Source organism: Lissotriton vulgaris, chromosome 10 (genome assembly GCF_964263255.1).
Source record: "Lissotriton vulgaris chromosome 10, aLisVul1.2, whole genome shotgun sequence".
In the NCBI taxonomy this organism is placed as follows: Eukaryota; Metazoa; Chordata; class Amphibia; order Caudata; family Salamandridae; genus Lissotriton; species Lissotriton vulgaris.
In genome coordinates, this window is record NC_141698.1 from 413225115 (window position 1) to 413238136 (window position 13022).

Consider the following 13022-nt stretch of genomic DNA (forward strand, 5'->3'; position numbering starts at 1 on the left):
ATCAAGGTGAGTGATTGCTGGATTTCAGCCATCCTGGCATTCGGCAGCAGAGGGCTTCAAAGAAAACCCCTTGGCCCCTGCACTTATGTTTTTAACCAATAAATCACTGAGTAAAATAAATCTTTTATCAAAAAAGTAATTGTCTTTTACCATAATATCTAGTTGAGACTTATTGCAAGGCTGTTACTTTAACTATTCACTCTCAATAGAGAGCCAACTGAATGAATGACCCTGGTCTCCCATGGGGCCAATCAGGATCTCTGCGGCCGCTCTATAGTCCCACCAATGTGTTAATAGCGTGGTGTACTTTTATTTACCTCTGTCTAGAGCTTGAAGGCTGCAAAATAGCTAATACTTCATCATTCCTTACAGTACTATGAGTGTAGTCAGGCATTTGTTGAACCGGTCTGGTGTACACTGGTCCGTAGGTGAATCTGCCTGGTTTGTCTTGAAGAAAACAGTAAATAAGCGTTGGCACAGTTAATAGGTCTCTGCTGTAAAATGTAAGCACTCTATGAGAGGGCATGTGTTTTCCTGGTCCCTCACTTGTGCTGCTCCACCCTGCAACTCTCTCCAGCCCACGCTCATGCACTGTATTGCTTCATCTACTCCTCCCCGTCCAGCTCTTACCCTCCAACCCCCTTTCATGCTCTCTTTTCACTGCCCCCCTTTCCCTGCTTCTTGATACATACTGCCTGGCCTCCTTCGCAGCCGCTTACCACATGCACGCTGGTGTGTTGTTAAAAATATATATATATATTTTAAGAGTATCTGGCTGCTGAAAGGTTTTTCCTCACTATTGCCTGGGGAAATGTCATATAGTGGCAAAGGAGAGATCATTACCTAAGCAAAGTATGTATCTCCTGCACGTAGACGGCCTGCAACAGTATATTAATCAATCAAACAATCAATCATAACATTTATAAAGCGCACTACTCACCCGTGAGGGTCTCAAGGCGCTGGGGGGGGGGGTGCTACTGCTCCAACAGCCAGGTCTTGAGTAGCCTCCTGAAGGTAAATAGGTCCTGGGTCTGCCGAAGGAGGATGGGGGGGCGGTGTTCCAGGTTTTGGCAGTGAGCTGGGAGAACGATCTGCCACCGGTGGTTGCTCTTCGGATGCGGGGGATGGTGGTGAGGGCGAGGTCAGCGGAGCTGGCAGTTCAGGTCTGCTGAAAGGTTTTTCCTCACTATTGCCTGGGGAAATGTCATATAGTGGCAAAGGAGAGATCATTACCTAAGCAAAGTATGTATCTCCTGCACGTAGACGGCCTGCAACAGTATATTAATCAATCAAACAATCAATCATAACATTTATAAAGCGCACTACTCACCCGTGAGGGTCTCAAGGCGCTGGGGGGGGGGGGTGCTACTGCTCCAACAGCCAGGTCTTGAGTAGCCTCCTGAAGGTAAATAGGTCCTGGGTCTGCCGAAGGAGGATGGGGGGGCGGTGTTCCAGGTTTTGGCAGTGAGCTGGGAGAACGATCTGCCGCCGGTGGTTGCTCTTCGGATGCGGGGGATGGTGGTGAGGGCGAGGTCAGCGGAGCTGGCAGTTCAGGTCTGCTGAAAGGTTTTTCCTCACTATTGCCTGGGGAAATGTCATATAGTGGCAAAGGAGAGATCATTACCTAAGCAAAGTATGTATCTCCTGCACGTAGACGGCCTGCAACAGTATATTAATCAATCAATCAATCAATCATAACATTTATAAAGCGCACTACTCACCCGTGAGGGTCTCAAGGCGCTGGGGGGGGGTGCTACTGCTCCAACAGCCAGGTCTTGAGTAGCCTCCTGAAGGTAAATAGGTCCTGGGTCTGCCGAAGGAGGATGGGGGGGCGGTGTTCCAGGTTTTGGCAGTGAGCTGGGAGAACGATCTGCCGCCGGTGGTTGCTCTTCGGATGCGGGGGATGGTGGTGAGGGCGAGGTCAGCGGAGCTGGCAGTTCTGGCCTCTCTCTCTCTCTCTCGCTTTCTCTCTCTCTCTCTCTGTGATACACAAAGAGGCAACTTTTTTGACCTTCTGAAAGCTTTTAAAAACGTGGGTGAAGGTTGCAAAGATGTTTGCATTGCCACATATGTAACAAACATGTGGATATATCCACCTGTTGCATATATAGCTTATTTAACAAAAGCAAAATAATCTCTTTGCAAAAAACAGTAAGTGCAACATCACTATGCATAGAAAAGATCTACAAGAAGCAGCCTGCAGAGATACATTTGCAGACATTTAACATTGGACTTTATTTCATTGGGGGAGTTACAAACTGCTCCTCTGTGTCATACCAGCTGTTACTCTTTTGAGCTGTCTAATAGGAGGATGTTTTGCTGTTGCTGCATAGGAATCCTATGGGTTGCTGAGCAGGTTGCATTCTAAATTTCCTCCCTCTCAATTTGAGAAAGCTAAAAAGAAAGCCACATGGGAAGATATTAATAGTAGCAGCTAATTTACGTAACAGATGGAAATCCATTCTGTCTGGGCTGTGTTGCTACAGATATAACTGCTACCCAATTAAATATTACTCGTTTTGTTGACAATAAAATAATGAAAATGCCAGTGAATCCTATTAGAATCATTCAGACCTGTGATCTATTGGTTCTACCCAGGCCTCAACATTTGGCAGAATAACCACGTAAGCTATCGCAGCTGCAACATACAGGCTATATGTACATCTATTTCTATATTTGATAAGCAACCATTAACCTTCAAAGCTGCCCTACTAAGACTGAAGTCTAAATCTATGACTTGAAGTTTACATCTAGGTCTCTGTGAAGGTGAATGAATCCCATGACTCTCTTTGTAAGATTTGAACTTGTGACCTGTAGGTTACTTATACAAATCTACTCAGTCTGGAACCTGTGATCTACATGTTACACACAGGTAACTGCAGAATATGCTCACTTCACTAAGCAGTCTCACTGCAACATATTTGAGGCTGATTCTTAAAAGTTGAAATTTCCTGCGGTGGGCTACTTTTATGGGCAGAGACAACATTTGTAATGTTCATATTTCTCAGACTTCCAGGAGTGTTCCTGTGGCACACCTCCGCCGGGGGCTGCTTTCACAGAAAAATACCAAGATTAGCATTACTGTCCCCTCTTCATGAAAACAACAACAAGTGTTATGACCACTTTAGAGGTGTCTAGAAAGCATCCACAATATAAATAAGGTGTGAGGCTTTCACTGATCTCGTCTATGTGGTCTGTGTCCTTTCCTGTGAAAGTCTGTGATCTCCATTTTCTCTGAACCGCCTCACGCAGGTGGTGGCCGTGCATTGAGGTAAAGTAAAAAGAAAGGGGAGCTCCAAAAGATTTGAAAGACAGTAGTCTTGGGGGCGTTGGAAAACCAACCAAACGCCTCTAATAATAATAATAAAAACATTTATTAAGCGCCTGATTACACTAAGAACAGTGCGTCTCCGCACTAGGATGCATTCCAACAAGACTCCTAACAAAGACCGGTCCATGATGAGGGGAAAGGACAGGAGAGGTAATACCCTAAAGTATAGCAATATGTCTGACACTCAGTATTTAAACCTCTCTCATAAGTGCCCCTTGTTCCACCTAAAACGAAATGTTTAAGAACACAGGAATGAGTATAACAAATTCTATTCTGCGTCATATCTAACTTGAATAAGCTATGGCCCTTTCTTGGGATCTTGGCAAATCTGTAAACTAAACGACGAAAATCTCACACTGGATAGGAACAGAAAAGGCAAGGTAAATATGCATGAAGAGCCAATTATTTAGGTACTATTTTGCATGTGCAAAATGTTTGTATTAGATAGGGAATATCTTGCCTCTATAAACTTCACACCTCAGTGTGATGAAGAATCTCCAATATAGCCTTATAGCCCGCCGTAGCGGGCTACCGCAGCCATTAAAGGCCCACTCCAACGTTAAAGGCTCAAGCCAAAGGGGAAGCATACCATACCATGCCATGGGGATCCCCATCTATCCCTGAGGGAGTCCCAACCAGGGCCCAAAGCTTATGTTACACTCTCAGTTGGTGGTCTTTCTTTGCATCTGGTGAGCTGCGTTTGTCAATCCATCCTTTTGGGTGTACCAGTGGTGGCTGGTGGGTTTTTAAAGTGGTGAGGGAAAAATTGCATACCGGATTAATATGAGCGAGCAAAGCCCTAAATATAAAAGGAAGGTGCGGGGAGAGTTTTCCACCGCAACAACATTTTGAAAAAACTGATTGCACTTACCTTACTGTAAAAAATAAATTAAATAAATTGGAGTCAGTCCCTCATCTTTTTATTTTGTCCTGACCCATCATGTTATTTTTCCCTCATTCACAATTAACTTATTTTGTCAGTGACTTTCCTCCAGTCACTGCACCCTCTTTTCTCTAGATTCTTCTGCCTCCTGCTTGCCGATCTTTCATACCCACCTGTATTCCAGTTATAATGCAAGACATGAACTAGCAATTCTAGTCCCCCACTGCACTTTAGTGTATATTGAAAAACCTTTGTTTTTATAAGTGTAGGGTGCATAGGTTAAGCCATTTGTAATTTAATCATGTACCTCATATTAGATGCATTTCTGATTTAGTGCTTTGTAAAAAGCTCTTGTATTCTCTCTTTGGAACTTGTGGTACATAGATGAAGACTTTGTTTGATCTGTGCTTTGTACTTAAGTAATCTACCTTTAACCTGAATCCTAAACTTTTCTTGCACTGCATTCTTATAGTTTGCCATGTAAACTATTAGTCCATTTCTGGAGCCTATGGCCATTGTTTGTCCCTATTAAGCCGCACAAATAAAGAAATAAATAGTGGTCTCTATTTCCTTTGACCTCTTCCTCCACCTGGGATAATCACTCCTTTTGATGGAAAACTATTTTAATCTTCGCGATGTTAAATCAGTATTATCTTTGAATGTTACTACTTACGTATAGACACATTTTGTTGTTCCTTTTTACTGCTTTATTACTGTTTATCACAATAAAATGGAGCAACATGTGAAAGAAACGGGGTTTCTCAGCTCAGCCCCATCCCTCTTTGACCTATATTGGACGCTGTTACCCTAAGATAATCATTTTTTTTTTTTTTAAATATATTTTTATTGCAGGAATCAGTAAATCGTTACATAATCGACCAGCATTATAGAACAAGCAAAATCAATGAAACACAACCCTCCGTCCCCCAGCAGTAGTTCTCGTACACAGCCATTCAGCCCACAACCCTGGGGTCGGGCGGCGAAATTCAATGGGGGCTCAGCAGGAAGGCGAAGCTGGTCCGGATGATCCACTGTCCGTCATCTGCTTTTCCAAACAAGCCTATAAAACCCAGAAAGAAAACCCCACCCTCAAAACGCTATGAACCAAAGTAAACCCTACCCAACCCCGCCATCAGTGCACGGTAACAACCGCAGCAGGATCTGCGAAAGGACCCATGGGGAAAGCAACAGAGCTGAAAAGTGCAATCGTCTATCGGGACTTGGGGCGAGCTGCTTCCTCACTTTCAGAGTCGCTGGGGGCGCAATAATCCCTGAGGGCCTGCACTAACGTCTCCCACTCTAGCGCTGCCTCCTGTGCCTTCTCATTACGCTGCCTCCAAGCCAGCTGGTATCTCAGTGTGCTCTCCCCCGCTGCCCACTTCAAAAGTTCGCTGTGCCACCGGCTTCCTGTCGGACCAGCTCGTGCCTTCCAGTTCCTGGTCACCTCTCGTTTAGCAAGGAGCAGCCCCAAATCGATGAACTTGCTAGTTATTTTGTTCTTGGGGGTATGAGGGAACCAGTGCAGGAGTCCCACCGCCGCGCCAAACGATAAGGATCTCCCCGTCACCTCCTCCAGGGTCTTCCCCACTTCTACCCAATAGGAGGACAATCCCGGGCAGGCCCACAACATGTGGAGAAGGTCCGCCTCCTGGACCGGGCACCTGGGGCAGTCCGCCGAACTCGTAGCAAAATATCGCCTGATTTTCACCGGGGTCAGATATGCTCTATGGAGCACGTAGTAGTGGACCAATTGAAAGCGGGCGTGGCGTGTGCCCTTCCAGGCTCGCCGCACCAGTTGGGACCAGGTCGTCTCCGGGATCTCCTTGCCAATGTCCTCCTCCCAACGGGTTCTCAGAGTAGTGAGGGGAGCCAGCCCCTCATTGATCAGTCTGCCGTAGAGGCAAGTGACCGCCTTCACCGTGCCCGCAGACATCATCACGTATTGGCACACCGGAGATAAAGGGGGTTCCTCCTGCCCGCGTTTCCAGTGCGCCTGGATCGCTCGGACTAGGGCCGAGTGCAACAGAAAGTCGCCGCGAGGAATCTCGAAGCGATCAATGAGCTCCTGAAAGGGCAAGAGCGCCCCGTCCTCGTAGAGGTCACCTATCAGCTGTAAGCCTGCGTCCTCCCAGTTCGCCAACCGTGACCAATCGCCGCCATGGGGCAAAGCCGTCAGCATCCCCAAAGGTATTTCGGGCGCATACGGTATCCTCAGGTGGCCCCGGGCGTGAGCTCGGTTCCAACACAGGCGAACGGTCCGCTCCTCAAGCGACAAGTCCTGTAATGCCAAACGTTGTCGCAGCGCTATGAAGGAGAGAACATGCCTGGCCATACCCGTACCCCTTCTGTCTTCTGGGCCCCGGAATTCCCGGGCGATCTCCTGGGTGAAGGTCTGGAGCTGCGCCGCTAAATAATACTTTTCAAAGTCCGGCACCGCAAGCCCACCCTCAGCCTTCGGCCTCATCAGGGTCTTGAGGGCCACCCGTCGGCGGCCCGAGCCCCAGAGGAATCCGACTATCATTGATCGTAATAGTCGAAACGTGGCCGGTGGGACCCAGATCGGTAGCGTCCGGAAATAATAGAGCAACCGGGGAAGCGCCACCATTTTGAGCAAAGCGATCCGCCCTGCCACCGAGAGCGGTAGCGTGGCCCAGAAGTCCATACTGCCCCGAAGTGCTCGAGTGCCGCGGGCTATGTTCCCATCCAGGAGGTCAGATGGTTCATGATAGACGTACACCCCCAAGTATTTAAAGCAGTCGGGTTCCCATCTAATCTCCCTACTGAGAGCAGGGCTAGGGGTGCCTTTGCGAACCGGGAATAGACAGGTCTTAGTCCAATTCACCTGGAGGCCCGAGACCTCCCCAAACTCCGTGAGCGCCGTCGCAGCTCCATGCAAGGCAGCGAACGGGTCCTCGAGGAAGAGCAGCAGGTCGTCTGCATACAGCGAAATGTAGTGCGGGCCCGAAGGAGTCCACAGGCCGGTATAATGGGCTCCCGACCGGAGATGCAGCGCGAGTGGCTCCACTGCCAGCGCAAAGAGAAGCGGGGATAACGAACATCCCTGCCTCGTGCCCCTCTCCACCAGATATTGTGAGGAAATTAGCGGTCCCGCCCGAACCCTGGCCGATGCAGAGGCATACAGGACCGTGGTCCATCTGATGAAACCCTCACCGAGGCCGAACCTCCGTAGCACAGTGCAAAGGTAGTCCCACTCCAGGCTGTCAAAAGCCTTCTCTAAGTCTACTGATAAGACAACCGGCCACGGGGCGTCCACGAGCGGTTCTCCTAGCAAGCGGAACAACCTGCGAATGTTCATGGTCGTGTTATGCCTGGGGATAAATCCAGCTTGGTCCTCATGTACCAGGGAGCTCATGTGCCCCAGCAGCCTCGAAGCCAAGATGCTGCTCAGTATTTTATAGTCAACCGTCAACATTGATAAGGGACGGTAAGACCCCGGATCGGATGAGTCCCTTCCGGGCTTGAGGAGGGGAACCACCAAGGCCTCGCACATCGAGCCTGGGAGTCGCCCAAGCCTCTTTGCCTCTCTGTATACTATTAATAATCTAGGGGCTAGGAGATCAGCATAAGCTGCATAGAACTCCACAGGAAGGCCGTCCAGGCCCGGGGTCTTATTCCTCGCCATCTTTTTAATGGCGCTACGGATCTCTCCCAGTTCTATGTCGGACCCCAGGGCTTTCGCCACGTCCTGCTCCACTGTTCGGAGCTCCAGAGGCCGTAGATAATTATCAAGCAGGTCAGGGTCTCGGACAGAGCGACTGCGGTACAAACGTTCGTAGTATTGCAGGTAGCAGCTCAGAATCTCAGGTTGAGTGTATACTACAGTCCCGTCTGCCATGCGCATGGACGTCGTCAATGAGGACTGGCGCGTAGGGTTGGCTAGCCATGCCAGCAACGCGCTCGACCTATCCCCCTCTGCGAGGGACCGAACCGTATAGGCCTTGTAGTCAAAACAGTGCAGCCATTCGACCTCCGCCGCTACCGCCTCCTTCGCCTCCGCTGTGCGTTCCTGTAATTCAGGGCGCCCGGGGCGGCGGAGTTCCAACTCGCGGAGTTTCCGGTCCGCTGTGTCTAGGTCGGCGAGGATAATTCGCCTCATGCCGACCTTTTTAGAAATACAGTATCCCCTCACCACCACCTTAAAAGCGTCCCACTCTAGCGCTCTCGAGCTCGCGGTGCCTCCGTTGGACGCAAAGTACTCCGAGATCTTATCGCCTAGGTCCGCTCTGAAAACACTGTCCTCAAGGATCTCGGGCCGTAACTTCCAGGTGGGCACCGCAGGCACCCCGGGAAACCAACGAAGGTCCAGCAGGAGGGGGTTATGATCTGATATGGTCCTGGTCAAATATTCAGACCGGACCGCTGCCGAAACCAGTTCAGGCGAGCCAAGAAATCCGTCCAGTCTAACGTGCAACTCATGGAGGCTCGAGAAGTAGGAATAGTCCCTAGTTGTGGGGTGTTGCGCCCTCCAGATATCCGTTAGACCCCAGTGAGTCTGCCAGTCCCTACGACCCTTAGCCATGCGGCGAACCGGAGAATCAGGGAGGGGTGGATGTGAGCGGTCAGTGTCCACATCCACTACTGAGTTGAAATCTCCACCGAGCAGGAGGGGCCCGGAGAAGAAGTGGGCCAACGAGCCCGATAACCTGGAAAGGAAGGCAGTCTGGTCTATATTGGGAGCGTATACGCAGCAAACGTTTAGGTCCCTCCCTCCCAAAGTGCCCGAAATGGCCACATATCGCCCCTCTGGATCTATCACTGTTTTCGTGACCTGGAAGGGAACCCCAGCTCTAACCCAAATCAGCGCCCCTCTGGCATACGCGGAGTACCTTCCGCCTTGTTCAGATGGGTCTCCTGTAGCAGCGCCATTTGTACCCCCCTACGCACTAAATAAGCGTGGACTTTGTGACGCCTAGACATGGTATGAAGCCCCCGCACGTTCCAAGTAATACATTTCAGATTAGCAACATCAGCCATTGTCCCATATCGTTCTCGCAAAGTCTCCCCATCCGGGTCCCAACAAAGAAAAGGCATCAATCAACCCAGCACTGATGGCGGACATTTTCCCCAACCAAAACTCAACAACCCAAGTACGAACCAAACCCCCATCCACCCTCCCCAGAACAGGACCCAAATAGCACCATCCAGTTCCCATCCAAACCATACCCTCCAAAAACCCACTGTCCCCTACTAATCCTGCGGTCGCCACCGTAGGACGGCCTTAAGGGCCAGGTGCGGGCCGGGCGGTGGCAGTGGGCCCTCGATGCTCAGGCCACCAGGACGAAGGCAAGCCCAAAACAGTGCCAAAAACCCTCGGGGCAAAAACAAGGCACCCCACCCCCCCTTCCCCGGGAGTCAGCATCAATTGTCGGCACCCGCCACCCCCGTGCCGGGCCCCCACCCAAAGTGAAGTAGCTCACCCCGTTAACCCTGTCCATCCAGAAGGTCCTCCACCGATTTCGGTGTGATCACCGGCGTATGGACGCTATCAGTCACCGATTCCTCGGAGTCCGTTGGTACCCCCTCGTCACCAGGGTCCGCTTCCTCTTCAATGGCATCGTCCCGTGAGCCAGACAGCGCAGATAACACCTCTAGCACTCCCTTCCGCTCCGTCGATGTCTCCGCAGTTGAGGGTCCGCCTGAGCGGCCACGGCGACTCCGAATCCTTTTGGACCGCCGTCTCTGCTCCGGCTCCGCCGTCTGCTGAGATGAGGAGCCGAAGCCATCTTTTCCTGCTCTATAGAGTTCAAGCCAGTTACAGACATCCTCCGGGGTATCAAAGAATTGAGTCTTGTCATCGACAATTATGCGGAGCCTCGCAGGAAATAGGAGCGAGTATTGGATGCCCTCGCTCCGGAGCTCGCGCTTGACCGCTAGGAAGGAAAACCGTCTGCGTTGAGTTTCATAAGTGTAATCCGGGAAGATGTTCACCTGGCTGTTCGCCACTTGGAATGGACCATTATGTCTGGCGGCATTGAGGATGAAGTCTCTGTCTCGAAAGTGCAATAACCGTGCCACCACCGGTCACGGGGCACGTCCCTGTTGCGGTGGCCTCGCTGGGACTCTATGGGCACGCTCCAGGGTGTAGAAGGAGGATAGACCCTCCGGGGCCACCGTGTCTCGGAGCCAGGCTTCCAAGTATGCCACCATGTCGCCATCCTCAATCTTTTCCGGCAGGCCCATCACACGAATGTTGTTCCGCCTGTTACGGCCTTCCGCATCCTCCGCTCTCTGCTCCAGGGCCGTAATCCGGGACAGTGCATCCTTCATAGTCGCGGCCAAGGTTCGCTGCGCCGGCTCCAAGGTTTTCACCGAGCTCTCCACTTCTTTGACCCTGTCCGAAAGTTTGCCGTGATCCGCTCTAAGGAGGCCTAGGCTCGTCGCTACCTGGGCAATGTCCTGCTGGAGGGCCGAGCGCGTGGTCGCAATTGCCTCCAAGACGCGGTCAAATTGCTGCTGCATTGGTGCACCACCAGAACTCTCCGGGTCCACACGTTCCTCTTTGTCCTGGGTCTCCGAGTCTGAGGCGGCTGGGGTAGTCCCCTTGGCTCCCCTAGGTTTCCCCATGTCGCCGGGAGCACACAGTGCGGATCCAGGAGCAGGCGCCCCCGAGTGCAGGCGCCGGCTATGACTCTCCCGGTTGCTGGGCCTCAGGTCGAGTGCCGGAGATCCCCGTCTCCAGGGCCTGTTGGACCCTCTCAGCTTCGGCTCGCGCCACCACCACGTCGTCTGAGGGCACCGAGGAGGAGGCGGAGACAATCGTCGCCAGGTCGGGCAGGCCCGTACGGCTGATAAGGTCTCGGAGTGAGGGTCACCAACTCCACCGGATGATTTGCGGCGCCAAAGGGTTGCGCCTCCCATGGAAGTGGGTCGGCCAGGAAAAAGTAGCCAAGTGCGGTGTAGGGAGTGGGGCTACTGTGGGGATCTCTAGGCGTCCGCGTGCGGGATCCACTATAGTGAGGGCATCTGCCCATCCAAGCGCGATCCCCATTGAAAGAGTCCGATCAGACCGATGTCCAGACCCTCACATCACTGGGAGACGGAAGAGCAGGGGGTGCGCCGCTGCTAGTGATGCTCCTCCAGTCTAATGGATCCGGCCAAGGGGACAATGAAGTCCGGGCGCCATGTTGGGTCGCACTCCGCAGTTCCACAAACTTCGATTTTCCGCCGGGTCACCACTCGTTCGGACTGCGCCAAGGGCCCCGGCAGGTCTCCGTCGGGCCGATCAACAGAATGCGGGGGTTGGGGTGCCCCGCAGCCTCCGATTTACAGGATAATCACGGGCTCAGTCCCGGAGCCGAGCTCTCAGGCGACCATCGCCATCGGCGCCCAAGCCACCCTGCCTTACCCTAAGATAATCATGTGCTCTATAGGTAACATAATACAACACAGCTCAACACAACAGTTACCCCTAACAAGCCCCACTTTCCTGGTTCTGGGCACCCTGTCCATGATTGTTTATTGTTCAACACACTTCTGAATTAATTTTCGAAAAAAAGAAGGCGGGACTGTTTAGTGACATGTTTGGTGTACATAAATAGTGCTAAGTCAAAACAAAGGGATCGGGGGCCGCAGAGCCTGAGCGTGACTGAGAATGATGCTGGCTCCCTGTTGAAAAGAGGATCACCTTCAAACTCCTCAACCACGCCTACAAATCTCTCAACAACATCAGACCCAAATACTTCAACGAGAGACTATCGTTCCACGCACCCAAGAAAAAACCTCATCTCTGCCGACTCGCCCTGGCAGAGGTCCCCCGGGTCCACAGGACCAGAACAGCTGGGAGAGCCTTCACCCACATCGCAGCAAAGACCTGGAACGAGGTCCCCGTAAACATCAGACGCTCGCCATCCCTACACACATTCAGGAAGGACCTCAAGACCCAGCTCTTCGACTGATCCAGAGCTCCGCCCCCGCGCCTTGAGACCCTCTCGAGTGAGTAGTGCGCTTTATAAACCCCTGATTGATTAATTAATTGATTGATTGATTGGGTGTCATGAACGGGGAAATCCTCACCGATTTATGGGGGCCGAGAGTAACTACGGGTGTTCCAGTAAGAAGAGAGATAGGCAGTCTGCCAGGGAGGTTACAGGAAAACCTCATCGAAGATTACTTAAGGACACACACATCTGAACTCACTTACTGGAAAAACAATAAATGATACAGCTTCTTAACAATAAGATTGTTTAAGGAAAATATACTGTATTCTGCTTTTTGCCAAAATCAGTGCTCAATTTCTGCCTGTGGTCGACACCCCCACTGTTTTTTGGGGATTGGGACTTATTTTTACTCAGAAGACTTTGGGCCAGATGTAGGTAATTCCTATTTAGCTATTCTTAAATACAGAATTTTACCGATTCGGTATTTAAGAGTAGGTAAATAGGAAGGGGGCAGATGTAGGTAATTCTCATTTTAGAATTATCAAATCTGTAAGATTCGGTATTTACCGAATCGGTAAATACCGAATCCTGCAAGGGTGCAGGGGGTGTCACTTTGACACCCTCTAGCACCCCAATTACATGCTAAAAAAAAAGCCTAAGGGCATGTCTGTGTGTCACATGGCACAGGTGTGCATGCACAGATGTGCATGCACACCTGAATTCGGTATTTTAACACACAATAGGATTGTGTGGTAAAATACCGACTCTTAAGGGACTGTGGCACTGAAAACTGTGCCACCTACATTTGGAATTACAGAATCGGTATATTTACCGATTCGGTAAATTACCGAATTGGTAATTTTACCGAATCGGTAAATATACCGATTCTGTAATTTTCAGTCCCCTACAT

General features: G+C 50.9%; 1 protein-coding gene across 4 annotated transcripts in view; it reads left to right on the forward strand.

Annotated features, from left to right (window-relative positions):
* The window catches only part of MAPK8IP3 (mitogen-activated protein kinase 8 interacting protein 3), a 599057-nt gene that overhangs the window by 37832 nt on the left and 548203 nt on the right, over positions 1 to 13022 (forward strand). The gene's annotated exons all lie outside the window — the stretch shown is intronic.